Raw genomic sequence first — 27,260 nt, 5'->3', positions numbered from 1 at the left:
TCCGCTAACCATACCTGCGGAGGCCCCACCACCAAATGCGACCACTATGTCATGTGTCCCATCCTGCCTTTCCTTTTTCTCACAATGTGACCCAACCTAAGCTACAGCCAATTCGCTGTATACACATAAATGTACCACTGTCTATTTCCACTAGCGCAAAACAGCGCTACTCTTTTGAACAGCTTGGTGCCCCCAGCATTACAAGCAACAGTCGCTTACCACGCCCGTGCACATGCAAAAAGACTCCCATTATGTCTGCGCACATGCGCCGACGCAGAGGCACACCTTGTCTTTCGAACCCCACCATGCGCATGCGCAATAAACACTGCTCTCTTGAGCATGCGCCCCATGGCAATGACGAGGCATCTAGCGCAAGCGCACCCCTCCTTGTATTTCCACACTTAACCAGGTGAAAACAATAAACGGGGCTACTTAAACTCACCCGGCGGGCCTCCTCTTCTCATTCCGGGCACCTCAAAATGACAACAGGTCCAAGGAGGATCTGCACTGGCAATTCCGTGAGTAAAGCCAGCACACAACTGCGACAACTGGGGTAAGCTGTTGATACCTTTTTCCCTACAGGTTAGATGTAACCGATTACTTTCACAAACTTGTTTCAGGGTCTCTTTCTCTGCCATGTGACCCAAGAAAGCTTTTTACAGCAAATAGCCTGTGTGAGGATAATGTACTTTTACTTACCTGTACCTCACCATACTAATATCCGCTGTTTTAGCTCACCACTACAATCGGTTTTAAGATAAAAACCCACGCAGGTCATGTCCCTGACATGACCACACCCTACCCGTATATAGGTCGGTCACCCACCTTATAAGTCGGCTAACTGATGTGGAAATTATCATTTCATGCTAATATGACTCCACCATGTATGTCTGTCTATGTCTTGTATATGTTATGTGTAGTAAAGTAAGAGGGAATCCCCCTCTAACATATAACGCCCCTTAGAGAGTGCGACACATAACCAAGAAACAACACAATCACTATAATTTAGTAACTTTATTTATTTATTTGCACCTTTATCACATACTCACTTGGTCCTGAGGAAAGCCAGTTTTAAAATTATAAAAAGGCCTGGCTGAAGCATGTAGACCACACAGGACGCAGGAGGTCATAATTCGTACTCCAATACGTCCGCTTGCCTTTTTAGTAGCTAACAGGGGCCCAGTAATTAAAGTTTATCCATTTACCCTCGGGTACTGGGACCCACTGTATAGCTTTTTAACTTTCACTTTCTCACTCACGACACTGCACACTCAGCGAACATACCAGCTCCGCAGTAAACTGGCGTCGAAGCACACCCGGGACACACTTGGTGTCACTCTGGTGGGCCCGATGATGAAGCATGCCACCAAGTAGGTTGGTGGGTGAGGGCTTCATGAACAAACCAATCGGTTTGCCGGCACGCGTACTTCTTTGAGTCCCCCCTCCCCCCTAACATAGCTAGTTCTTTTTGATTTTGCCATTTTAATCAAATGACATCTGCCAATTATTTATAGTTTTGAATTATCCCATCAGCACATATCATTTTGTATTTTTCCATTTATGGGGGTGAGGCTTATATCAATAATGTCGTTGACCTTAGCTTTTATACGTATACCTAAATATGTGGCCTCATCGACCACCCTGCTGTCAGCAACAGTGGTGTATCTGTAAGCCAAAATATGAGTTTTAGCTCTGTTCAGCCGATAGCCTGAAAGTGACCCAAAGCGATCGGCTAGTAGTTCAACTTCGGCCATTGTTCTATCAGGTTCAGATGTGATTATCGCTACGTCGTCGGCATATGCTATCATTTTTACCTCCCAGCCTTGTAGCGTAATTAGAGAGATATTGGGAGAAGACTTAAGACAGCGCAAAAAAGGCCTTGCCTAGTTCCTCTTCCTATAACGAATGGTTCAGACTCCCCTCCCATCATTTGTAAACGAGCTATAGGTTTTGCATATAATACCTGAATGACTGTAATAAAACCTGAACCTAACCCATTGGCTTCCAAACACTTCCAGAGAAATTTCCATGACACGCGGTCGAAAGCCTTCTCAGCATCTAAAAAGGCAGCAGCAATATGTTTCCTTAAAACCTCTGCCGCATCAAATAGAGCAATGAGGCGCCTAATATGATCATTCGTCCCCCTCCCTTGAATGAAGCCATGTTGCCAAGCTGTCACTAGTTGTGGCATGGTCTTATTATGACGGGATGCAAATATCTTCGAATATAACTTTGTGTCACTATTTAGCAGTGTGATAGGTCTTTTAGGACCCAGGTTCAAAGGGTCCTTTCCCTTCTTTACAAAAACAATAATATTAGCTGTCTCCCATGATGCAGTTGGTACTGCCCCTTTTCTAACCTTCTTAAATAGCCCCAAAACCTCGAGCCCCACCTCGCTAATAAAGATCTTATAAAATTCTAATGGTAAACCATCCGTGGCCGTAGCCTTGCCTTACGGAAGATCTTGCAAAGTTGCATAAAGCTCCTCCTGTGAGATTTCAATGCCAAAAATAGAGCTTCTTCCAGAGATAGTTTTCTTTTAGGTAGAAATTCATACTCATACCTCATCCCTGTCTCTTCTGGCATATCTACAGCTGTGTATAATTCATCATAGTACTTTTTAAAAGCTTACCTAATTTCTGTAGGATCCGTAACTAAATCTCCCTGAAGATTTCTGATCTGTTTAATGGGTCTTGAAGCTGTTTGTTGTCTCACTTTGGCAGCTAGTAGTCGACCAACTGTCTCGCTATATTCATAGCACTGTTGCTTTTTCGTGAGGTACTGCCCGGCTGTCTTATCCAAGTAAAAATCATTCAAAGCAGCTTTAGTCACTAATATCAAATCAGTAACCGTAGAGCGATCCCCACCTTTATAAACCAACTCAATTAGTTCAGTGTCCAAAGGGCGATTTTCTGATAGTAGCCTTTAACTTGTTCTGAGCTCTTTATTTGCTTAATCAAACTATATCGTAGTGTCTCCCCTCTCATGGAAGCTTTAAATGCATCCCAAATCATTCCTGGGGATGCACTATCTTATTGAAACTGAAAAACTCAATAATCCAACCTTTCATATGAGTCACATAGTCTTGGTCAGTGAGTAATACTCTCCCAAAAGTCCACTTGTTATGTACACTTCTTACTCCTGACACAGGAAATTCAAAAACCAAAGGATTATGATCCGCATTACCCTTGGAAATATCTCAATGCTGGCATCCTTTATGAGAGAGGGGGACACCCAAAAATAGTCTAATCTGGCAAATTTAAGATGAGGCGCAGAAAAGTAGGTGTATCCAAACTCTAAATTTCTCAGACTAGGCCAAACATCGACTAAACCTATGTCTTTAATCAAATTTTTAGGCGCCTTGGACGATTGGAGTTTGCGATTCTTACTTGTACCCACAGATTTATCACCCATATGCTTTGATCCAATAATATTAGACCACCTCAAATTATAAAAGGCTCAGGCCAGGAAGGAAGCTCTGTAGCTAAGAAGTTGAGCACCGAAGGATCATCTACAACAGGGGCATAGAATGAACACAAAGTAAACAAGCCAGTACCACCTCTAAAATCTGTTATTATCCATCTGCCGTGTTTATCCCAAAAAAATTCTTGCACCCATAATATTTTTACATTTTATCAAAACTGCCACCCCTTTCGTCCTAGCGTCTTGCGTTGTATTTACCATTAGATTAAAACCCAAGTCTCCAGTATTTTATAATCCTTACAAGCTTTTGAAGACAAATCAAATCTGCATATAAGACTTTAAGATTTTCTTGGATCTTTCTTCTCTTAACCGCATCATTGAGACCACCAATATTTAGAGTTGCAATGCGCAAGTTAGCCATAGATCATTATCCCGCATATCCCAAAAATGATCAAACAGTTAATATGCTAATTATTAGCCTCAAACAAAAAACAGCTATATAAATTCGTCGTCAACATTGTGTCTTTTTTTTAGTATTTTTCACACCTTTTTCCAGATTGCTTCCTAATACCACAAACATATAAAGATACCTCATCAGATTTTGTATCTGTGTTTTGCTTTCAACACCAAAAAAAAAACAAGCCCCCCAACCACCCCTACCCCCCTCCCTTTAAACCCTGCAGCCCTCCCCCCACTCCCTTCCTATGAAAGCAGCCAGACCTCCCAGGTCTCTGTGATAGAACGAACGTGAAGCGCCACACACCTCCACCTCCCCCCACCTTATGTATCCTATTTAAGGATTTCCTTCTTTTTACTTAACCAAACGTGAAAGCCCCCTGTGCTGCTCAGAGTCGCCTGCATATATCCCCTATGCCTTTCTCTTCTTCCCCTGAGCTTGTTCCAGATACTCTTTGGCCTGGATCTCTGTGGTGAAAAATCTGATAGCCCCTTTGACAATCGTTTTTAGGTCTCGGGCTTAGCGTACACTGCGCACCACTCACCATTACTTTTTTTTTTTTTTACAAAAGCGATCACGCTGCTTGTATATTCTTTTCCTGTAGGGGGTTTCATGAATGAACGAGAATCCTTACAGCCCTGTACCACGAACCTCACATATTTGTCATGAGTATTGGAATTATAGCGTCTATATTTACAAGTTCTGATTAGAACTCACGGTTATTGTGCATGCTCTTTTTGATACCATTTCGATTTGTTTCGAGTGTTATGATACGTTTTTTTATCCGCACATCTGTATATCCACGGTTCCGTAAAAGAGCTCTAGCACAGTCGCAAGCACATGTTGGCGCTATAAACCCTTGCCATGTCTATCACCCAGCAGCAGCTTGTATGTTATTTTTAGCGTGTGACATACAGCAGCCCGTCTGCGTCGTTGCACCGGTGCCGGGCGCCCTGAAGCTGTCTCGACCACAGACGGGCGCTATCTGATACTCCGCTCAGCCGCCCGTGCAAAGGTGACGGGGGCAGCGATGTACGCGCATGAATTAATCAGGTGGGTTAAGGGAAGATCACGTGAGGGTGATGCACCTTCCTGTCACCATTGAAGTGTAATGGAGCCTGGGAGCACATCTCTGTCCCCTGGCGCTCAGCCAGGCGCGCCTGTCCCCAGGGGGCGCTGAAGGGACAAGAGCAGAGGCTGCTGGGAGAGCTGTCAGCACCAGGCACCTGCCTTAAAATCTAAATCTGTGCGCGCACATCACGTGCTCACTTGCTCCACAGTGTAATCTCACCTGAGTCTACGGTTACTGGCAAAGGAGGCATCCCACATGGGCGGGAATCCTCGCTGTTCATGATGCTACAATTTGACCGAAGTGGAAAACAAGCATTGGCAAAGCCACTCTACAGTAGAGTTAAGGTGCTGTAACATGCGATTTCTGCCGTGGTTTCTATTTCCAAGGACACACTCAAAGTCGGAAGAGGATGTGGTTTAACGGATAGAGCGTTCGACTGTAAAGCCGGGGGACCAGGTTCGATTCTGGGCAAATCACTTAATCTCCCCGTCCCCTAAATGAATGTGTCCCTTTGTAATGCAACTGGCGCACGTGTAAAGCGTTCTGATACCATCGGCCAATCCGTGCTGTATACATCTGCAAAAAAATAATAATAATGATATTCAGGCTTGCCAAAATTATTGTTACCCATAGGAGGAATATTTATTTGGTACTACTACAATTCTTGGAAGGGGAAAAGGTCTGCTGTGGCGACCTGCTCTGTGGTTTAACCTAGGTTCGCAGCATCTACGTCAAGTACCCGAGTTTGCGCCATGAATTATTATTTTAGTTATTTGTAGTGTTGCGCCCATCTGTTTGGACTTGGGCACACATTGCTTCCTATCAAAGATGGCAGTGAATGCACTGATTTTTAGCTATCTGTGAATAGGACACCGAAGTCTGCAAAAACCTGCACTTACCCCCACATGCATCAAAGTATTTTGGAATCGCAAACGGTGCGATTCCTTAAAATCGGCCGTTTGCGATTCCAAAATAGCTTTTTGGAATGCATCATTCAATTTTAGAATTTGCATCTTTTTTGCGATTTCTAAAATTGCATTTGCTTTTAAGAAATCGCAAATATGCGATTTCTTAAAAGCAATGCATGAATATTTTTCAAATTGCGAATTCGCAATTAGGGGGTTAAATTTACCGAGTGGTTGAACCACTCGGTAAATTTGGAAAAAGGTGTAAAAATGCTTTAAAATGCTTTTTTTAAGCAGTCATGTTACGGACACACATGTCCTTGGGACATGTGTGTGTGTAACATGATGCGAAAAATACATTTCAGGGGTGCAGGGGGGGTCCTTTGGACCCCCCCCCCTGCACCCATGAAATGCATTAACAAATTGCGATTTTCAAAATGAAAATCGCAATTTGTTAAAGCCTTCCCATTGATCCCTATGGGCCTTTTGGCCCGTAGGAAACAATGGGAAGTGCGAATTCGCACTTTGGAATTCGCATAATATTTGAGAATCGGTAAAAATTGCGATTTTTACCGATTCTCAAATATTTTGCAAAAATGTACATGCATCCCATTTTGCATTTCCTAATTTGCGATTCCCTAAAAATCGCAAATTATGAAGTGCAAAATGAAACAATGATGCATGTGGGGGTATGTGCTGAGTGCTACGTCCGAGCGCGTTTCCTGGGTTTTCATATTTTCGAAGTGGTTTTCTGTTCACTGAAACCAGATGCATCAACCTATTTAGGAAGTGCAAACGGTGCGAATCGCAAAATTCGGCCGTTTGCACTTCCTAAATAGGTGTCTGGGCTGCATCAAGCATTTTTGGAAAATCGCTATTTTTAGCGAATTCCAAAAATGCGATTGCTTTTAAGGAATTGCAAATTTGCGATTCCTTAAAAGCAATGCATGATTATTTTTAAAATTGTGATTTCGCAAATAGGGGGTGCAAATTACCACGAGGTTGAACCTCGTCGTAATTTGCATAAATGTGTCAAAATACCCAAAGATGCATTTTTAAACACTGTCATGTTACAGACACACATGTCCTTAGGACATTTGTGTGTGTAACATCCACTTTAAAATACATTACAGGGGTGCAGGGGGGGTTCCTTTGGACCCCCCCTGCACCCATGGAATGCATTAACATTTTGCGAGTTCCAAATTGCGAATTCGCAATTCCCATTGATTCCTATGGGCTTGGCCCATAGGAATCAATGGGAATTGCGAAATCGCAATTTGAAACTCGCAATTTTATTGCGATTCGAATCTCAATAAAATTGCGAAATAGATGATGCATTACCATTTGCGATTCCTTATTTGCGATTCCTTATTTTTCGGAAATAAGGAATCGCAAATGAAAACGTTGATGCATCTACCGGCATGTCCGGTCGTGGAGGGATTGCTAATTTGCGAGTTTACAGGGCACCTTTCTGTCCCTGGGAGAGCTGATGTCAGAACGTACAACCATCCAAACACCGCACAGCTTTAACCCTGCCAACTCTTCTCTGTAAAACAAGAAACTGAAAAGAAAGTGTTTCCTGCCTGACACGATCTTTACTGGCATAGCGGGAGTGTTTCGCTTCTCTTCCTAAAACCCAGTCCCCTTTTTTTTTTGTAAATTCCACGAGCTCGCTAAAAAAGGATTCCGCTTCACAAAAGAAATGCTTCTAGTTTTGATATTTTTTTTTGTCACATCCTTTTATTTTTTTTACGGAATTGAAAAATGCGTTTCCACCTTCACTGAAGGTTTGCCTCAATTACTTTCAGGAGGGTTGGAGAGCAAAGAACGCGGATCCCTTCCTGCGCGGTGATTTTGTTTAAAACACATGGGCCTAGATGTATCATCGTTCTCATTTGCGAATTCTTAATAGCGATTTTTACCGAATCGCTATTAAGAATTAGCAAAATGGGATGTATGTTTAAAATCGCTTTTTTTTTGCGATTCCTTATAATTCCTAATTTGCGAATTCGCACGTTGCGAATTCGCAAATTAGGAATAATTTCCCATTCATTCCTATGGGCCAGGAGGCCCATAGGAATGATTTGGAAAAAATTCTCAAATTGCGATTTCGCTATTTGCTAATCGCAATTTGAGAATTATTGCAAGGGTGCAGGGGTGTCTCATGGACACCCTGCTGCACCCCTGAAACTTACATGTGTGTGCATATGGCGCACATACATGCCCTATGGGCATGTATGTGTGTCACATGCCACACTCAAAATTGCCACATTTTGGTTTTTTAAAGGATTTCGCAAATTAACACGAACCTCAAGTTCGTGTTAATTTGCGATTCCTTAACCTGAATTCGCAAAATAAAAAAGCTTCATACATGGCATTTAAGGAATCGCAAATTTGCGATTCCTTAAATGCTTAAGCAAAATAAGGAATCGCAATTTTTTGCGATTCCTTATTTTGCTAATTTCACATACATCTCAAAAGATGCAAAATGTCAGTTTGCGATTCGTTAAGGCCGAAATTCGCAGAATTTCGGCCTTAACGAATCGCAAAATGCTTGATACATCTAGGCCATGATTTCTTTCAGCAGGCACCGTCTGTAGATTATTCAGTTCATCGCTGACTCTGGGGCCTTGCTTATTTTATCCTGCTCTTCAATTGTTCGAATCCTCTTTTTCCAGTGGCTCTTTTTGGTTGTGTGAAGTGCTGCCCTTTCCTTTTTCTGCTCAGTTGGGGTTCCACATGGCGCTGTGTGGGTCTTCTTAGAGAGCTGGGCCCACCTAGACTACCTATTTTTCTGCCTACTTCTAGCGGCGGCAGATACAACTTGGTCTCTGTCTGACATTGCCTTGGCTTTCCACAAACTTTCTTTCACCTGAATGTGTCTCGTGTTTTTTAAAAAGTTAGTAGTAGCCCATCACTTCTTTTGGAAGACTGTTTTACGTATTGAGCACCAGAGTGCACTATATTTTAACACCTGTGTTTACCCTCCTCTTACCGAGATATTGACTGTTGCTTTGAGCCCTCTTCGTGCCTTGAACTGCTATGCGAGCTTTCAGCTGGATGCTGTTCTGAACCTTAACTTTAATGCCACTCAAGGTTGCAAGGGTAGGGAGGGAGTTGCGAGCCTCCCTGGGAACATAAACTACTTGGTGAGCCAACTCACCAGGCTTCAGAGCTCCAAAAAACGGTGAGACCTCAGTGGTACCCCTTTCAAATTGTCGAATGGCATATTTGTATGTTTGATACAGAAACTAATGATATTCCAGCAAATGTTTTAACTCTGACCCTTTTTGCTAATTTTCTGTACTGCCTGGGATAGATGAAGTTAATTTCACGGTGTTCAGTGACTTCCAGTCTAAACAGTCACTTAGCGCTTTTAGGGAGTGCACATAACTCCATGTCAGGGTAAGATGGAGTGTGCTCGGGAGGCAGACAGTGCTGTCACTCTTTCATCAGCAGCATCTGACCATTATCACTGGGGACAAGCGATGACAGATAGTTAGTAACAGCATGACTGACAGCAGAGTGAGAGTGACAGCAGAGTGAGAGTGACAGCATGACTGAGTGACAACATGAGAGTGACTGCAGAGTGAGAGTGACTGCAGAGTGAGAGTGACAGCATGAGTGACAGCATAGTGAGAGTGACAGCAGAGTGAGAGTGACAGCAGAGTGAGAGTGACAGCATGAGTGACATCAGAGTGAGAGTGACAGCAGAGTGAGTGACTGCAGAGTGAGTGACTGCAGAGTGAGAGTGACTGCAGAGTGAGAGTGACTGCATGAGTGACAGCAGAGTGAGAGTGGCAGCATGAGTGACTGCAGAGTGAGAGTGACTGAAGAATGAGAGTGACAGCATGAGTGACAGCATAGTGAGAGCGACTGCAGAGTGAAAGTGACTGCAGAGTGAGAGTGACTGCAGAGTGAGAGCGACTGCAGATTGAAAGTGACTGCAGAGTGAGAGTGACTGCAGAGTGAGAGTGACTGCATGAGAGTTGCTGCCTGAGATTGACTGCAGGGTGAGAGTGACTGCACAGTGAGTGATTGCTTGACTTGTGCCTGGTGCTTTGTGCTCTGCCTGCCACCTATTTGGTCGTTGTTATTGCCCAGGGAGAACTGTGTACTGGTGGATCTGCCTGCCCGCCTCCCGCCGCCTTACTCCTCTTACCAGCGTGGAGTTAGGCCGCTGAGCAGAGCATGGGCGGGGCAAAAGACTTCAACCCCAGCAGCCCTAGCGGCACCCAGATACAGCTTTTCGCGCCAGGAGGCGCTTAAAAATATCGTCATCCCGGTCGAGTGGGGGCTTCCTGCTTGACTTGTGCCTGGTGCTTTGTGCTCTGCCTGCCACCTATTTAGTGGTTGGTATTGCCCAGGGAGAACTGTGTACTGGTGGATCTGCCTGCCCGCCTCCCGCCGCCTTACTCCTTTTACCAGCGTGGAGTCGGGCCGCTGAGCGGAGCGTGGGCGGGGCAAAAGACTTCAACCCCCAGCAGCCCTAGCGGCACCCAGATACAGCTTTTCGCGCCAGGAGGCGCTTAAAAATATCGTCATCCCCGTCTCGCGGGAGTCGGGACACAAGCGGGACGCCGGGCGAAGCCCGGGCAAAGAGCGGGCCGTTTTGTGGCCGTTCGGTGGCTGAAGGAGGCTGGGCTGGGCCCATTCTCTCATATTTACTTAAGCCACCGCCTGTCGCCTCCATCTCCAAAAGTAAGGTTGTCGTGCATTTTATATTGCGCACCCATGCTATGTGCTTATATATCAACTACTCATAGGAACTGTCTCTTTATTGCCATACTCTACAAAGATTATTGTACCCCGCTGACACCTATAAGGCTCCCTCCCTTGTTGCCTCTAAGAGTAAATCCACCTGCTGAGTAACAGCGCTGGGGGGTAGTTACCTGGGGTTTGCACTGTCACCATTATAGGCTGTTCTTTGGTAGAGTAAAGTAACTAAAAAACATCATTAGCTCTGCTACATAACCCTAACATCTGTCTGTTCATCTTCCATGGCTGCTACCCCTGAAAAAATTGTGCTGGCTGATATAGGGGGAAATAGCAAAGGTACCCTGGATAATTATTTTATAAAACCTGCCCCCGATATGGAAAGGGCATGCGTACTGGCTGAACGTAGGGCAGAGCGTCGCCGCTCTATTGAATCTATTAAAACCAGACCCCCTTTGGTAGCACCATCCCAGATTAATCCATCGGGTGTAGGTCTGACCTCAGAATACGAGGACCAGTTATCTACACAGGGTATTCCAATGCTTCTACGAGATACGCCCCCCCTCATCGGCTGGCCTTAATAGTGTGGGTAAAAATAACACATTAATCTCTAGTGACATTAATACGGGCATAGAAGTTATATCCGATACTCCTCGAGTAGTAGTGGGGAATTCCAAAAAGAAAGCTGGGAAGCGGGAGGTCCCCAAAGTCTTTGGACTGCCACCAAATAAGAGACGGAGGAGGGGTGGTGTTCCACAAAGAGGTAAGACTAGCCACTCTGACTTTGGCAGGGGCAGAAAGGCTAGTGTTACACCTGCACTTACTCCAAAGGCTACTTTAATTACCGATTCAGGTCAAGAGGTCCCGCACAAAACAATACCTTCTACAAATACCCCTACACTGACTGCATTTAGACCTGGTTCAATATCTACCAGAAATTGCACGTCCAAGGAACAATCGTCTGCTGTCTCCCTCGACAGCATTGAACATCTACTCAGGTCATTTACATTTCCCATACTAGAGAGGCTGAAGAGGCTGGAGCAACGGCTGGGGGACTTGGAAATGGCCATTACCAACAAAGCAGGCCTATCGAAAGATACTGCAAAGCAAGTCTCACCCCGTAGCCGCAGCGCCAACCTCTACCCCTGCCATCCAAAAGGACCTAAATCCATCTAGCAACTCTGTGACCCGTAATCATCAAGGGGTAAATCTACTTAAATCAGCTCATCAACCCGGCCAACACACTTCTGAGGAAATCTCGAAGGGGGCTAATACAGCCGCTATTAGAAATAAGCAGGAGGTAAGGGGGAGGGCGTATCCAGATAGAGTAGAAAACCATAGGGGCCGCCGAGTTGAATTACCACCAGACGCGGTCCCCTATGTGGTTGTACTCACGGGTGTCCCCACCTTAGAAGACGGCAGGAGGGAAGGCTTCAGTCAATTAAAAAACAAAACCATGCACTGGCTTAGCCAGCACAGACTGCTCCCATGTAACATCAATGGTGAGATTATCCAAGTGCGGCGACTCTCCTGGCTGGGGAGCCGAGAGAAAGACATTGCGGGCGATCTAATAGTCATAAATTTCAGAGATCCAGGTGCAGTCAGACACATCCTAAATTCGATGCCAGGGACCGCTGGTAGAACCATCGTTCCCTGTGACCTGACCTATTTCTACCCAAGATCCCAGGTGACTCCTACAATGTGCTCAGGGGTCCCTTCTGGCCTACTGAATAATCCTCCTATAACATTTAATAATCAATATATGTTGCATGCTCCCAACCCTATGATTGTATAAAATACAGGGGTTTTGTCCTACGTTACCAGGCAGGACACAGTAAATTTAAATAATACGAGGGCGCCTGGTCTCGAGTTTGATGCTGTTTTTTAATTGCCAGCAAACTTAGAGCTTAAAACTAATTAAACAGCTCCTGTGTCATTTCACTTATTTTCAATTTACATATTTACATTCTTTGATTCCATATGCGAGGTTCTAACACATCCTGACATAAATTATAAACACTTTGTGCAAAACAAAAACATAATTTGATACAATTTCATACATATAAACAACTCGATACAAATTCTATCTTTATGAAACTTCTATGTAAAGGTACACCAGAAACTGTTGTATTTCAGTCCTGCCTGCTTATTTCTTTGTGTGTTTTGGGACTGAATTTCACCATGGGCTTGTTTTAAAAATGTCCAACAACCTAGGACACCCTTTTATTTTCTGCCTTTGGCAAAATGAAGAGACGAATCACATTGGAAATGCCGACGCGTTTCCAAACCCGATCCAATTGTTCGGGTTTTTCCTCAGGACAACCTGGGTACCTGATAGATTAAAAATCAAAAATAAACACTTTTTAGTGCCTTCTCCCGTTTTGGTTTCTTCTAGGATAGCACTTTCTAGAACACAAGATTACCTTACTGTTCCAGAGTTGTCGTGTACAATCTGGATGAGAAGACTTTTGTGCCTGTGTTGATAAGAAGAGACATGAGGTTGTCTCTGTTATCTTAACGGATGGGCATTTCTAAATTACTTGAATTATTAATGCTTGGGACTTACTTGTGGTAGTTGGAGTAATAACTCATGCTGCAGACCAGTCCTGCGTTAAAGGACGGCCTGAAATTGCCACCCCTTCTGTTTAAGAGAATAAAGTGGTTTTAATCTCATGTCAGGCTCCGTTGTGATATACCAACATATTTGCTCTAACTCGGGCGAATTCATACTTGTGTGTGCCGGAGTTCTGTCACTCTTCTGTGTTTCGGTGCATCTCCATTAGTGAGTTTGCAGCCGCGGTCGATATTTCAGGCTGAAAGGAATGGCAAACTATGTGTAAGTACACCCATTTAAGCGCGACCTCGGGTTCAGACATTGGAGACGTAATTACCGCTCACCTTCTTACTTTGGCTTAGTTCGACAATGCTCGCTCCTGCTGTTTGGCCTGCAGCCCTGATTCTGCTGCAAGTATATACGGAAGTCGTCATTTGGGTCATCTGACTACACTTCTTCCTTTGGCTTCTGGGAGTTGTAGTGCGTTTTGACCGGGCTGCTGTTAGTGAGATCAAAAAACGGGGTTGGTAATATTGATTAAATGTTTCCTCATACCCTTGTGATTTTGATGTGTATTTAAATAGCAGGGTGGATTTCTCAGAAGTGCCGGTGGTGTGCACAAGAGGATCACTGGATATTTCTTTGAAGTTCTGAGAGTTCGTTCATTCCATCAGTCACGCAGTTGAACTTTAAAATCAAATATGCTTTTCTTTGCAACAGTAATGTATCCACATATCCTCCACGTGTAGGAGTCTTATTTGCGGACAATACTGTCCACTTGAATTCTTTCTCCGTGTGACCGCATTGTTAAAAATGTTGCACCATTGGAGCTGTCAATATATTTTGTTTATTTCTGGATCAATGCTGTGCTATTCTTTGATTGATTTGCTGGGTCGTTTTCCCGATATACAGTTTTGGGCAGCGGCAAATGATTGCATACACCAAATTGCGGCTTTTGCAATTCGTGAATTCCTTGTGTGACCATTTAATGGAGTTGTGCTGAAATTCAATTCCTTCTACTGTATTGGCACAGGAAACGCATGTGCCACATTTATGATGGCCTTCTATTGGTTTTAACCTCCATAAGGTACGTAGATCGGTTTGACCTGACTTACCCCCAAGTCCGCCCGGACCAGCTGTTGTCCTATGCTCTTATTCTTTTTGAGAGCAAAAAGTGGTTTTTCCAAAGGCATATCTAGCCCAGCTATCAGGTGCTAATTTTTCTAAATTATTGCTTTGAACCTATTTGTGTATGGTCCATAGGTTGTCACACATACTAACTTCTCCAAGGGTGCGTTTAGTTTTTTTGGTCAACAATTCTTCCCTGGGCGTATACCAGGCTCTTTTAGTGGAATGTTTTAGCATTTTACCCGGATAGCCTCTTGTTTTTAGCTGGTTACTCAAAATTTCAGCGTGTGCTGCAAAATCTTCCTTTCTGGAACAATTCCTCCTAATCCTAAGCATTTGGCTGTAGGGGAGGTTAGCTTTTACATTTTGGGGATGATGGCTTTTATAGTGGAGAATTGTGTTTTTATCTGTTGCTTTACAATGTAATGTTGTAATCAGTTTTTGGTCCTGTGGGACGACCTCTACATCCAAAAATGTGAGGCTGGTTTTGCTGTAGGTAAAGGTGAATTTAATGTCAGGGTGTCTCATGTTCAGCCATTCGTGGAATTGGGTCAGTGTTTCTATGGAGCCTTTCCATTGACACAAATAAACAACAGAATAACTGTGGGTCAAAAAAAGTGTGTCTTTAATGAAGTGTGTCTGGATGACTAAGTGCGTGCTAATCGGGTTGTTAGAACAGCACACAACAAGGTATCGCACTATGTGGGAAGATATCCATCAGTTACTCGCCCTTTGCCGCCCTGTCATCATTTGAAACATTTTCCAAAATGTGGAGTCTTAGTTGTTGCCACTTCAACAAGGGAAGGATGTTGTGCGGTAGGGGAGATGCTGTTTAGTAACTGAGGAGCAGTGCAAGAGTAAGTTGTGAAAATCAAAAAAGGAGAAGAAAGTGCTCTATAATAAAATTGGATAATGAACGCTGAGAGACTTTATTCTGGTACCGTTCATTTCCAAGGTAAAAAAACAAATCAGTGCAAAATAACCAGTGAGAAACCCTAATAGTCACTGGCTTATCGTGATGGCCGACATGTTTCTGCGGTAGTTTAAAGATCACTAAGTATCTCCCGCTTCTTCAGGACCTATGGTATTTGCTACTGCTCAAAGGTGCGATAAAAAGAATTTTTGATACAGATATCACCTGTTCAAACCTGGTGATCCTCCTAAGTGTTTAGGGGAAGTCCAGGAAAGACGTCATCAAGACATAGACAACATAGATAAAAAGACACATACAAAGATAAAAACGACATTACCATGATTAGTGTAAGTCATCTCATATTATCGACTCATGATATGGCATTCCTATATGACCAATTACCAATCACCAATCAATTATAGTCCTCTCGCTCACCTTTAGGGTAAGAGGAACGTGCTACTCCTCGCCTGGCTAAAGCTCAGGAAGATAGTGCACCGCTCTATGATGTAGAAAAAGTGAGATGTAAAGCCAATAAAACAACGCGAGTGCCAGACATGAAAGCGCTACAATTAGTCTCTGTGAGATCTCCTTGTTCATATTTGTACCATGTGTATGAAACATCCCCAAAATTCTCTTAGGTTTGCTCTCTTCTGTTTGTTCTAATGTCATTGGTATATAGTTATCTTCCAGCTCTAGTCTGGGCAGAGAGGTAAAAGACTACATATATAGCAACTTTTTATATTGTCACCGTTAAAAACCCTTCGTATTGATGTTCATACACAGCAACGTGAAGCCCTGTGTGTACGATTTCTTTAGTACACCTGCATACTCAAAAGGCGGGATGGAATGGGCTTGCTTTCTCACCAAACCGCATTATACGCGTTCTCAGCAGTTAGTGCTTAGTACGCGATCAGATATCAAATATCGAAGTATGTCTAAACATTTGGCCATATTAACGGGGCGCCCAGTTCGCAACACACATTTGCTGGGATGGAATGGGCTTGCTATCATTCAGAAACCACATTACAAAGTGCTCTCAGCAATTCGCATTTAATGCGCGATTAAGTAGTTGTCAGATTGGCCCAAAAATATGCTCATTCTAGCGGAGCGCCTAGTGCGCGACTCATTCGCTCGGTGCATGCAGGCATTTACTTATGGGCTTACCTGCCCGTCGGTACACTCGGCAGCCGTCTGTGCTGCTTGGGGAGGTGCCGGGACTGAGTATGTCACCGTTATTTGTTTGTTTGTATTGGTGAAAAATCACGTCATTGTCTCGCGGCCGAGTACGACGGTACATGTAGTTTGTGTAAGAGCCAAAACCGCTATTGAGTTCACGCCGTAAAATGACGTCATGTACCAGCGACGGAGTATGTCGGGAAATGAAGTTTATTCACGCGGGGCTTGTTTTTGCTTGTGTTCCGATTCCGGATCAACACCGACGCTATATGCAGGTAAACTGAAGTGTTACCCACAGAGCTATAGCAATGGGTTGTGACATATTACATTTGGATATAAAGATTCCATTAGAAAATGTTGCATACCGATATTATTTAGTGTTGCACACCGATATTATGTGTAGGTCTATCGTATGTCACTCAGAGGACCGTGGCAATTGTATACTAGCTGGTTACAGCGGTAATATGTTTCAAGATGTCAAATTATCATCATTTTTGACCAATCCTCCTGCATACGTAGCGGAAATATTCAGAATACCATTTGGTCATTTAACCTAGAACCAACCTATTGATTCATGGAGTGTGAGTTTCAAGCTAGAGAGGTAACTGAGATAGGGGCATGTCATGTCTCGTTTGAATACACATGTATATACTGAGGTACCAGGTTTTTAGGGACCCGGCGGTGCCAGGGGGACACCCAAAGACCTCTTGAGTTCTTCCTGTTTTGGACCACAGAAACACAGAGTCTTCTAGGTGATGTCAAGGATCGAGTTTATTGGCTGCAACCAGTAACAGGTGTCCTAGAAGTACAACAGCATATAGCGCATGTATGTTCTCAGGAGACTGCTCGTTTTAACAGAACTAGCCTCTTCTTTTTATACAAAAATATAAGCTTCAGGCAAAAATTCTTTGTTTTACGGTTCAACCATATACATATTTTCACAACAAAGAAAAAGCAGAGTCATGATGGCAAGCCCATATTTTCGTTTGTCCAGTTCGTGATAGATTACCCAGCAAGGTCCAGAACTTCCATCAGATATCGATGAACCCCCAATAAAATTGGGCACCTCCTCCTTGTAAAACTAGTCATAAAGAAGAAACAGGGACAGGTGTGTGTGTGATTAGCCATTGCTTGTATGCGGTGAATGGTTTATGACATGTTTTGCCTTGATGCTAATCTCGCTCGGCCATTGGGATGGGGACTGCCCGAACTGGTTTGGCTTGAGGCAGTGGAGTCAGCTCGCCCAGGTCACAGAGGAGTCAGCAAAGGTGTACGTGTCCTTTCAGATCGAATTCGGCCTTGGTCAATTTACTATGTAAGGGCAACCACAAGATGGATGCCGCTCACAAAAGGGTACCCGAGGGTTCAAGACAGAAACTACGATTTTAAGGTGATTGCATCACTCGATCATGACGCAAATGCATAGGTATAATGTCTTAATCATTACCGGTCTGCCAATACCAAATTTGTCATGATACGATGATATTTTCTGACACAAGTGTGGAGCTTCGGTACCACATAATAGCAGGGTCCATAATTTTCAGTACCACAGACCCTCCTTTTGCCCTTATATAGGCAATAACCTATACTCATCATCCTGTTACTCAGTTCATCTCTTGATACAGGCTTCCTTACACATGATGTAGCACAGAGGCCACATATTGCAGGAGCGCACTGTACACACAGGCAGAACATGAACAGAATGGCTAAGATCATTCCAATGAATATCAGAGTTTTCCATCCCCAGGCAGATATCAGTTCCCAGAACCACCCCATTAAGGACCAGTCCCCTTTATCCACGTGAATGGATTCAGAGATATTATGCAGTTTGGAGATGGCCTGGTATACTGTTGGAGTGTTATCTGGGATGAAAATGCAGCAACTGGATTGGATCACTTTACATACCCCACCACGGTCTGCAAGTATGACATCTAGGGCAACCCTGTTCTGAAGAGTCATAAGGCGGTCCGACTGGAGCTCCGCAGTCAGGTTACTAAGGGCACCAGCCGTTTCAATCACGGTGGATTCAACTACCCTCGTCCATTGGCGAATGTTCCTGCTGTTCACCATAGGCCCCCAAAACGGCAGAAAACCCTTTGCGAAATCTCCAAACTCCTGTTCCACAGTGTCGTCTTTACTCACAACACCCCTAACTGTCCTTGTCCTGTGGTAATCTGCCTCAGCCGTGTAGGTGGGTGGCAACAGGAACGAGATAAAACATGTGCCCGAAAAGTCAGGGGGCAGCCATGTATATGCTCTATCGTGGCTGACGAAGTAGGTACCCTTAGCTGCTAGGAATGAAGAGGAGGTCTGAGACGAGAAAACGTAAGTTTCAGTACAGACACTCTTCCCTAACTGAGCTCTAGAGTTTTTGCCATTTCCCTGCAGACATAGGTGACCCTGATGGGGTACTATCCAGATCGGGGAGGATTTCTTTGCTCGCTGGCTCTCACTCAAGGAAATCCCATATTTAGTTATATTCCATCTACTGTACGCCTTAAATTCATCTTCGGGGATCGTTCTATAGGTATCGATATCTCTGCTCATATTTCTGATTCCTGCCACTAGTGCCTTGTTGCTCGAGTTTCTTCCTGTGGGACGCGGGGGATATGGTTCTATGGCAAATAGGAACATCGTTTGAAATGCCCACAAAGAACCATAGTAGCTAAATGGCAGGACAAAATACGGGATACCCTTATCTGTTGTGTGTGGCATAAGTCCACATACCCAACAATTTGTCTTGTTCATTACAGACTGGTGCTGGTGTAGGAGCTGGACAAATGAGTTATTTATAAATTCTAATCTTCTGGCAGACTCGTGTTCAGGTAAAGGGTGAAAAGAGTGCGGGGAAACAGTAGGAGGAGGTGTGGGCTGTGTGGTGTGCAAATGATACTTGAAAGGTGAATAAATCATAGCCTACCAAAAACATCATTATGCTACACAACATGAAAATGCATATTATTAAAAATTGTTTTTTCACCATCACAGTGCATATTCTCGTTTCAAAATTCGTAGATCTGGCAGGTCTTTCCATCTTGGGAAACTCGATCCTCTAAGTTGCTGCCCGCGGTGGGAGATTGATTATGCTAAGGAGTGCTTCTGTCAGTTTAGGGCAACTCCCATAGACCAACCAGAACTGTTGACCTAACCGTCTCCAGCTGCACTCCAAAGACCAACCGCGACCCTAGCAGCAGAACCAGATGGCGGTTCGAAAATCAAAAATGAGCAAGTTTCCTGGATGAGAGAGCTGCACAATCAAAAAGAAAAAGCTTGTTTATTTGTCCATAATCATAGGTCTTGGCCTCAAATTGTAGCGATCTCGACCAGGTGCTGTGTGGTCTAGAAACAGGAGTTTAGGCTCAGTAGTGTCCAACTGCATTGACGGTGGCACAGATCCTTGCAGAATGTTATCGATTTCCTTTTCTGAAGTAGTTCCTTTCAAACGTGCATCACTGAAGGGTAAGAAGCGAGGAACAGTCTCAGCCTCAGAGTCAGCAATTCCCTCCTGGGCCCACCGGTCATAAGGCAGAGGTAACGGGACCCTTTTACAATGGGCGCCGTGCACCCAGTTCTTCTTGCCGTGGTACTGCAGAGCGGGTATCCAGCAACACTTTGAAGGGTCCGGATCAGCGAGGCTGCTCGTTCTTGGTTCGCTGGAAGTTGCTCACCAGGACCCAGGTGCCAGGTTCAATTGCGTGGCCTGGAACATCAGACGCTGGCGGGAAGGAACTGTGGACCTGTTGGTGTAAAACACGCAATTTAGCCGTCAATTCATACAGATAGTCAAGCAGTACAGGATGCTCTATTTCACTGAACCTTGTGGGCCTTGGCACTCCCCATATGTTGGCCGGGGGGCCAAACACAATTTCATGTGGACTGAGTCCAACTCTAGAGTGAACTGTCATTCTTGTGGATAGGAGTGCCAAAGGCAGGGCGTCAGGCCATTTAAGACCTGTGCTGGCTTGGATCTTGGCCAGTTTCAATTTTAGAGTGCCGTTATAGCACTCTACTAATCCAGCTGATTGGGGGTGATTTGCAGCGTGGAACTTCTGGTGTATGCCTAGACCCTCACACACTCTCTTCATCACTCGTCCCACAAATTCACTCCCATTATCACTCCAGACCATTCTAGGCATTCCAAACCTCGGGAAGAACTCTTTGACAAGGGCTTTAGCTGTGGACAAGGCAGTATTAGCCTTAAGGGGATACGCTTCGACCCACCTGGAAAAGGCACAAACAACAACAAGTACGTATTTCAGATTGTTGCACCTCTCCATGTGGATGAAATCTAGCTGAAAAACCTCGAACGGGTACGCTGGAGGCGCAAAATGACCAGCTGGAGTTGGGGTTCCCCTACCAGGATTGTACTTCAGACACACCATACAGTTCTTGACCACATTCTCTGCACATTTAGGGATTCCACTATTCTGCCATACTGGAGCCAACAACTTACAGATCCCTTTCACACTGATGTGAGCCATCCCATGAGCCATTGTCACCACTGCAAGCACGTACGCATCGTGTAACAGCCATCTCTGATGTTCTGACAATTCGACCCAACAACCATTCGCATCCAATTTACCCTTGCTTTCTCTCCATTCATTCACCTCTTTCTCTGTGGCTTCGAATTGGATGGATTTCACACTCTCAATCGTGTCTTCACACATGCCAACATCACCAATCCATCTCGCAGGGCCTGCAACATACATTCGGCTCATCACATTCCTTGCAGTTTCTTTTGCAACTTCATCTGCAAATACATTCCCACGACCAACATCATCTTGAATCTTTTTGTGTGCACTGCATTTAACAATCGCAACTTGTAGTGGCAAGGTCAGTGACTCGAAAAGCTTATTCACTAGCTGACCATGTTGGATCTTTGTACCATGCGATGTCAGGAACCCACGTTCACGCCACAATCGTCCGAAACTGTGAGCTACGCCAAAGGCGTACTGGCTGTCTGTGTACACATTCACTCGTTTTCCTTTTGCCAACACACATACTCTTGTAAGTGCAATCAACTCTGCTGCTTGCGCAGAATTGTGTGGGATACGTGCAGCTTCAACAATCGTATGCAATGTTGTCACAGCATATGCTGCAGTCGTATCACGATTCGGCAACTTGAAACACGAACCATCAACCCATAAAGTATTATTACATTCAGGAAGAGGAGTGTCCTGCAAGTCTACTCTCCCTTTTGTCTCTTCTTCTGTCCTAAAGCAGCAGTCATGTTTTTCGACCTCATCTGTCTCTACTGGAATGGGCAATAACGTGGCTGGGTTCAATGTATCACACCTCTTTATGTGTATGTGACTCGCTAACAGTGTCAGCTCATAACTTGACAATCGAGCACTAGTTAAGTGCTGTGTCCTTGTTCTGTTTAACAAAATGTCAACTGCATGTGAGACCATAACTATTAGTGTATTATTCATTACTAACCCAGCAGACTGTCGAATACAGACAACTGCTGCCGCAGTGGCCCTCAAGCAACTTGGTAATGCCTTAGCTACTGGATCTAAAGTCGCCGAAAAGTACGCGCATGGACGCTGTTTGTCCCCAAAAGACTGGGTCAGGACTGATAATGCGCAACCTTCCTTCTCATGGACATACAACGTAAAGGGCTTACTGTAGTCGGGGGTACCCAACACAGGAGCCGAACACAATGCATCACGCAATTCGTGAAAGCTTTTCCGACACTCTTCAGACCACGGAATGGGTTTCGGAGTATCTTTGCAAGTTAATGCCACCAAAGGTTTGGCCAACAAGGAGGAATTCGGTATCCATTGTCTGCAATATGATGTAATGCCCAAGAAAGCACGCACTTCTCTCTGTGTCCTTGGGACACTCAATTTTGCAATTGCTTGTATTCTCTCTGGGGTCAGCTTCCTTCCCTCCTTCGATAAGATATGACCTAAGTAGGTCACTTCTTGTCGACAAAATTGCAGTTTTGAAAGAGAGACTTCGTGCTTCATATCACACAAATGACGCAACAATGACAAAGTGGCTTGCTTGCAAATCTCCTCAGTATCTGCAGCAACCAGCAAATCATCGACATACTGAATAGGAGTCGCGCCATCAGGTAGAACAATCGTGTCAAGTTGTGATTTCAGAGCCTGACTGAATATAGATGGACTTTCACAGTAGCCCTGAGGAGCGCGTTTGAAGCGGAAGCTTCGGCCTCCTAGATTGAAGCCAAAAAATATCCCTGCTCTCCTCAGCAATCGGGATGCTGAAGAAAGCATTCTTCAAGTCAATCACCGAGAACCAAGTGGCTGAAGCTGGAACCATAGTCAATAGGGCAGTAATATCAGGAACAACTGGAAACTGTGGCACAACAATCTTGTTCACTTCTCTAAGATCAATCACAAACCTATAGATAGGCGGTTGGGAAGGATCAGTACGCTTTAAAAACGGCAGAACAGGACTATTGCAAATGTTGCCTGTTGTCTCTTCAATTACATCTTTCTCAATCAGATCGTAAATGATTGCTAACAACGCCTTTTCACCTTCGCTAGAGATCTTGTATTGGGGAATACGTGACAACCTAACATTGGCTTTCAATGTTATAACATATGGCGCTATTTCCAAAAGACCCACATCATTAGAACCAGTAGCCCAAAGTATATCCGGAAGAGACGACAATTCTGTTGGAAGCTTCTCCCTTGACAAATACATTGGAGAAACCACTTTCTTACCTTGTGTAAGTTGTTCTCCCGAAGGAGAACAGTACAAAGTCGCATATAATCTCTTTAACAGATCCAATCCCAACAAGTTTTCACCACAACCTGTTGTAAGAATGAGGGGGGCTTCTAATTCGCATGGCCCAACAGAAAGGGACATAGGACTAGAGATCGGGTTCCTAACCGGGGCGCCAGAAAAACCTACTGAAACATTCATTTCGCCAGACAAAGGTGCGCCAGGAAGTTTTGAGTGCATAATAGAACTCTTTGTAGCACCAGTATCCAACAGAAAAGGTTCTGACACACCTGATGTAATCACCTCAACATAAGGTCCATTCTGATCTACTGGAACTGAAACAACTCCCTCTCTTTGTCCATGGCTGACCTAGCAATCATTACCCTCATTCTCGTTCTCTGCATAGTAGTCATCAGCATAGTACTGAGCTGTCCTAGAAGACGCATTATTCTGCTGGTCAAAGCTGTTCATAGAATTCTGAGGCAGAAAAGAAGGAGCATTCTGGGGGAAGTTTCCATGGCCCCTACCTCTAGGAGCCTGTTGAACACCTCGCCCTCTTGCACCAGAGACACCATTCATACGCCGTAACAAAGCCGGACAACTATTCTTGAAATGACCCTCTTCCTTGCAATACGCACACTGATTCGGACCATACGGTAAACGCTGTTGAGAAGACTCATTTCTTTGCGAGTTTCTCGAATACTGCTGAGGTTGCTGATAATCGTGCTGACTAGCAGTACTAGGTGGATAAGCTTGCTGGAGAAGGATTTTAGTTTTCAATTCTTTAGTCTTTTTATCAGCCTTCTCTAGCTCATCTTTGCGCCTATTCTCGTAGTACTGGGCTGTGGCTAAAATCTGCGCTGACGTGGAAACAGCCCATGCACTCTCTGAATCTTTCAACTTATTGCATAATTCAGGAAGCAAATTATATACAAATTTGTCAACAAACAATCTCTGGCCACCCTCAGTAGCCATATCCTACCACTATGATCAACGAAAGTCTCTTCAAACCGCGTGAAAAAGTCAGACACAATCTCATCTTTCTTCTGCTTGCACGCAGACAACTTGTCCCAATTCACACGCAATTCGGGCATTAAAGTCTTCATATATGTGATAATTCTACCAGGAAGTTCTGCTACCAAAGGCTCGGGCGTAGAGCCACCAACTTGTCTAGCATCAGCAGCAGCGATATTAACCCATGTATCGCCTAACTCTTGGTCATGAATGAAGAAGAATGAATGAAATGAAATGAAAATGGATTTCTTAAGCGCATGGCTGCCCAAGAGCGTCCCAGCGCTGATACACACCGCAAGCTTCCATGATCCTCAGACAACGGACTCAGACTCCCCGCGGAAAAAGGAAGGTCTTTAAAGATTTCCGAAACTTCTGGAGGCAGGGTTCCAGGCGAAGAGCGCCAGGAAGATCGTTCCAGGTCTTGGCAACATTCACAGAGAACCTCCGGCCTCCGGAACGTGCTCTCCTCACTCTGGGGATGGTCAGCAAGTTGCTCACGTCAGAGCGGAGGGAACGCGAGGACTTGTAGGGGCATATAAGGTCCCTGAGAATAAGGGGGCCCATTCCCTGGAGAGACTTAAAGGCGATGGAAAGGGCCTTAAATTTGGTTCTCTCCCGGATGAGGAGCCAATGGAGTGATCTGAGAGCAGGTTTGGCCGAAGTTCTTTTCGCCGTGCCTGTCAGTACTCTGGCCGCCGCATTTTGTACTCGCTGAAGGGTGTTAATGGCTGATTCAGGGGCACCGTGCAACAAGGCGTTGCTGTAGTCCAACCTTGACAGTATTAGCCCCTGGATAAGAAGTTTCCTCGAGCTGAAGGGAAGAAGAGGCAACACCTTCCGGACAGAGCGTAACATGGTCTGCATGACGAATCTTTCCCCATAAAGGCTGTGGAACAACATTTCCAAACAACATGTCTACTTCAGCTAAATTCATGAAACATGAACTAGCAGTCTGTGATAACTCCTTATAAAACCCTGCAGGATTTTTACGGGATCAGGCAACGTCTGCTTGAGCGCTAAAACCTCAGATCTTTTCCAGGGAACATGTACCCATACACGCTGGAAATGCGGTGGAATGGCTGGATTCGCATTTGCATCACCTTCCCTCCAAACTGGAGGAACCTCTCTCATGGGGTACTGTCGCGCTTTTTTCCTACCTGGCATGTCATGCTCGGACAGTGATCTAGAATTGCTTTCCTTACTCCTATAAGACAACAACGTCTCAATTGCCTGTTCAATATCAGCACCTACAATCATGCCTTCTGCGAACTTGAACCGTACACGGAATAACTCAGGCATGTCGTATGCTGGATCATTACCTTCCAAATCCTCACAAAGAAATACACACATTTGTTCAAAAATATATCTCTGTGTAGATGCTTCCCACTGACGGAAGACTTCCATAACGGACTGAACGTCATACTTTACAGTATTGGTAACCCATTTACGTGCTAACTCATTCAGTACTTCTCTCTCTTGATAGTCAGGCAGTCGACTCCGCAACTGTCTACGTTCTGTGTTAGGGGTCGTCTTAGGCGACCCAAAGAAAGGTGAGAAAAGACCAGTGACAGTGTTTGCCACTCTCTGTCGAACAGAAGAGGAAGCTGGTGGAAAGGCAGATACGCCAGAAAAGACAGGCTTATGTAAAGTAGAAGTCGAGGCAGTAGCAGAGGGAGTATTAGGATAAACAGTTGGAGCAGTAGGCGAAGTCGTAGAAAAAGCAGATGGAGTATGTAGCAAAGGCGGCGGCCCTTGAGAGGGCTGCGCCGGAGGAGTAGAAACCAGCTGAAGAGGAGCTGGTGATTGTATTAGAACCTGTTGTCCAACAATAGGTGGTTGTACAACTAAAGGTTGTTGCGGTGCTGTAGCACTTTGCGCATATGGAGGTGGAGAACTCAGTAGATGAGACATTAAAGGATCCTTCTCAGGTGTCTCTTTTGATCCTTGTCCTTTACGTGGCCACACTGGGTAGCATTTATCTACTGCTAACTTCCTACTTCTAAGCATTTGTTCATTCTCTTGCTCTTCCTCATTATCCCTGAATGCAACGGCAGCTTGTACCATTGACATAACTCTTTTATTTTTCTTTGCTAATTTCATTTCTTTCTGTTTGGCTTCTTTGCGCCATAGGCGAAAGGAGTCAAACATCGCCGGCCGGGCTTTCTATTGAAAAGTTTCACCTCTAGATTATCTAAAATCTCTGTATCAAAGCTACCATATTGAGCCATTTTAAAACACCATTGTTTCTGGTGTATCGGATCCACACTTCATTATATGTGATAGGGCTTACACCATGCTTCAGATAGAGCTCATATGTTGGAGTTCCAATCGGAGGAACCGGACACGAATCCTCTAATCGGGAGTCCCTACTACAACCAAGACAAAACAAGTTTCCAAGTCTGCTAAAACCAGGCATCTTCGCTCTCTAGTCTAGCTTCAAACTTCAAAGGATTATCGAATACGATAGTCTCGTGAATACACGAGTCCCTCGGCTTTGGCGCTTGAAAGTTCCAAATCAAAGCGTATCTCAAGGATACCAAAACTAAGAATCAAACTAAGGACTGGGAGACGCTCCACTTATACTTAACTGAAGTATTGAAGATCGATGACGTCACTAGAAGACTCGTCTATCGTTTCGCTCTACCAAGCATCAATGGGTCCAAAACAGGGCGATAGTCAGGGCAGCAGTCCTTCGTAGCCGTCGGGACGCAGGGAACCTCGCAACAAAGACCTTCGGAACCACGTCAACATACAGGGGTCGCTGAAGTGGCTGGCCGTCCTCTGGAATTTTCACACGAAGCTCCTCACGAACATCTGGCTTGGACCGATACCATTGATACCACCCCACGTTGGGTACCAACTGAGGTACCAGGTTTTTAGGGACCCGGCGGTGCCAGGGGGACACCCAAAGACCTCTTGAGTTCTTCCTGTTTTGGACCACAGAAACACAGAGTCTTCTAGGCGATGTCAAGGATCGAGTTTATTGGCTGCAACCAGTAACAGGTGTCCTAGAAGTACAACAGCATATAGCGCATGTATGTTCTCAGGAGACTGCTTGTTTTTACAGAACTAGCCTCTTCTTTTTATACAAAAATATAAACTTCAGGCAAAAATTCTTTGTTTTACGGTTCAACCATATACATATTTTCACAACAAAGAAAAAGCAGAGTCATGATGGCAAGCCCATATTTTCGTTTGTCCAGTTC

Source organism: Lissotriton vulgaris, chromosome 6 (genome assembly GCF_964263255.1).
Source record: "Lissotriton vulgaris chromosome 6, aLisVul1.2, whole genome shotgun sequence".
Taxonomy (NCBI): Eukaryota; Metazoa; Chordata; class Amphibia; order Caudata; family Salamandridae; genus Lissotriton; species Lissotriton vulgaris.
This window is presented reverse-complemented; position numbering follows the sequence as displayed.